General features: G+C 45.8%; 1 pseudogene; it reads right to left on the bottom strand.

Annotated features, from left to right (window-relative positions):
* Positions 1-215: 215 nt before the first annotated feature.
* On the bottom strand, positions 216-1,609 carry LOC17878341 (annotated as a pseudogene).
* Positions 1,610-3,356: the final 1,747 nt, after the last annotated feature.

Here is a 3,356-nt window from a genome sequence, read left to right as displayed (position 1 = left end):
GGTGGATTGGGATAGTTTTAATAATTCGGTCTAGTGTTGAAAACGATGTAATAGCTTATTAGCGAACTTGCCGTTTGTACTAGAACCTCGTTTGGAATTCAAGTAATCTGTTTCGCATTATTGACTTGTCTATCGATCTTATGCGGTTATGTTAAGTTTTATCGAAAGTACCTTTGAACTTGAATGAAAATTTTGAAAATTCGGGTTAGGGTCTTTCAACATTCCTGCGATAAGCCGGTACGCATCCGTTCCCCACTTTCCGGTGTAAACACACCACCTGGTCTGCCCACAAAACCGTCCTCAACTCGTAACCTTTTCCCCGACGCGGCAAAATCACCTTCTCTGCGTGGTGGACCAAACACTAAACCCCTTGTGGGCCTATTATTCTTGTATGTCTTAGGCCTAAACCCATTAACCTCATTGGGCTTATTTCCCCCAATACTTGTCTCCTTTAACGCTACTCGTTGTCCATTTTTCTTTTTTTCAAATCGTCCAACAGCCGCCATAACTTGGGGAACAAACTTGCCTTGATTTCCACCTTGCGAGATATTCTCATTTTCCTTATTCTCTTCACTTGAAATCGCAACTTCCCTTATCCCCGACACAATCGCATCTTCCATCAAATTACCAAATTTATTCGATGTTACCACGGTTTCCTTATTCACCTTCCCGGAACTCACATGAGATCTTCTGTCCGATTTCCCTCCAGCCGCAAACACCACCGTCCCCACCGGAGACTGAGCTTTCCGGCCATGACGTCGCACCTCCGTGAAACCATCCTCATGTTGGTTTGTCTCTGGTGGTGGTGAAACATTTGGCACCGAATGATCTACCTCTGGTTCTAGCTGCCAGCGGGGACAATTATGCACCAAATGGCCAAACACACCACAACCCGAGCATATATTTGACAAACTCTCATAAGCGACGTAGTATCTCTCACCATTAATCATCACTGATCCCTTAAGTGGTTTAGACAAATTCACTTCCACACAAACTCTAGCAAACCTGGCCCTCTCAATTTGTAGCGTAGTTAAATCCACTTTAACCGGTTTTCCCAATCCGCTCGCAATACCCAGCAAAATATCTTCATGATAGTAGATGACCGGAATATTCGACACACGGATCCATACTGGTGTCGTAACTATGTCATCACGTAAGGGATTAAAATCCGGTGACCAATCCTGAACCAGTAGATAACTTCCAAAAACTTTCCAAGGTCCCCCCGTCAAGGCTGCGAGATACTCCTCCTCGCGTTCAAACCGGATCATAAAACATTGACGAGGCAGATCCAACACATACATCCCCCCAGTAGGTTTCCACAACTTAACGCTGAAAGAGCTACATTCCTCCCCAAAACTTTGACAATTATGCATTGCTTCCACAGCCCCTTCATCACGTCCAACACTTTAGATCCAATCGTTATGACTGGTTCACCATCTTCCCCATCTGGGAATTCCACCTGTAACCTGTCGGACACAAAAGCAGAGTTCAATACCTTCTCCGATGTAGATCTCCCACCTATCTCCCCACCGGTCACCTTACTTACCCAAAAAACCGCCTTATCCGGTGGATCCCCCGGCGGACGCCCCTGCACCCCAACGTCCGTCATAATAGCATCTGATTCACCGAGCCCCGTAACCCTAATATCGCCGCTCAAAGCCATCTTTCCAGAATCTTTCTTTCGGGAAAATAGTAGAGAAAACGTAACTTCATTTGTTTTCTTATTTTAGACTCTAGGAACGTTGTATAATGAGCCTATAAAAGCTCAGCTCGTGATTCATTGTAAAGTACCCTTGATCATTGAAATTAATAAGAAAGCGTTTTCTTCTTTACAAAGTCCGAATAACTTTGTGTTTTGTTTGTTCTTTAGATTTAAGTGTGTGAATCATTATAGTCTATTGAAGCTGCGAATTAAGAGTGTGTTGAGTGATTCATCCCTCTTGTTCGTCCATTGATTGAGCGAGTCAATCACGTCTATCCATCGATCCGTCGATCGATTCTTCTTTGTTCATGGTTCCATCGAGAGAGAGCGAAGGCCAACTCGATAAACCCTTTCTATCTGTCCGTTAGCCCTTCGGAGCGTGTATCAGCTACACAGCAAATCTTAGAGGACAACTCTAAGACAAAGCAAAGACTCTACGAGGACTTGACAAAGACAATCCCAGCACGCAATCTAAGCACACAACCTAGCAAGCAATCTAAGCACACAACCTAGCAAGCAATCTAAGCACAACACCTAGCAAACAATCTAAGCAAACAACCTAGAGAGCAAAACTTCTAGGGTTCCAACACTAGCCTATCAAGGGTAAGGAAACTTATCCGAGAAAAGTTCTAAGGTTCAAGGCTCCTAGCATACATCTATAAAAGAGAAGGTTTCAGGTTTCCTACTCGGATTTTGTTAGAGAAAAGGTTTGGCAAAGAAGCCTTGAAAGGAAAGCTTGAATAATCATAAGAATATTCAACGCTTTACAAGTACATCCGCTGTACATGTTCAAGCTAACAAGGCTCCTAATTTACAAAATCTAGTCGATAAGACATAGATAAGAAAGCTACCCTTAGCCCAATCCTAACAAAAACTTACTACCCTTCCCTTACTAGTCGCGGAGACTTTTGCACTCTTCACAAGAGCAGAAGTTCTTCGGTGGCAGAGGCTGCTCCGGTTGTGGGACAACGGGTTGGACTGATGTGGTGGATGCGGCCGTCGATGGTCCAGCTTCGGCAGTTGGTCCCCTAGCGGTTGGAAGTGGGCAAGTAACCGAATAATGCCCATAACCGTGGCAGTTAAAGCACATGACGTAGGACGGCGTCACTGGGGTCGAGGCATCAAGTCTGGGACAGTTTACGGTCCGGTGGCTGATCGACCCACACGAACCGCAAGGAATGAAACCTGTCCGATGATTCCATGTAGAGTTCCTAACAGATTTTCGGGGGGATGCCCTCGTTCTTGGTCATCCTCTTGCCGGTGACTCCACTAGGCGTGGGACACGGCCTTCCCTCTCGTCGGTCAATCTTGGGCATTTTCGGCTGGGCTCTCCTTCGAGTCGGACTCTTGTCTCGACAAGATCTCCTTCGGCCACCATCTGGTCGACCAACTCCATCAAACGGTCTCGGGGCTGGTCTTCTTCAACTCTCCTTAGCCGATATAACGAGGCTTCGTTACTTAATTATGCTTCTAACATCATCAGGTTGAACCTTGGAATTGGTTCTTCTTCTAGTTGCTCGGGCGCATTGACATTTAGGTCGGGCAATGCAACTTGGGTCTCGGCGGCTACTGGTTCACTTTGGTCGGATGGTCGGGTTCTAACTTCGATTGTCATCATGGTCGGGTCGCTTGAACAAGCTGCGACGACTTCTAG

Source organism: Capsella rubella, unplaced genomic scaffold, assembly GCF_000375325.1.
Source record: "Capsella rubella cultivar Monte Gargano unplaced genomic scaffold, Caprub1_0 scaffold_7, whole genome shotgun sequence".
Taxonomy (NCBI): Eukaryota; Viridiplantae; Streptophyta; class Magnoliopsida; order Brassicales; family Brassicaceae; genus Capsella; species Capsella rubella.
Note: the sequence above shows the minus strand (reverse complement) of the source record. Positions and strands in the feature narration are given on the sequence as shown.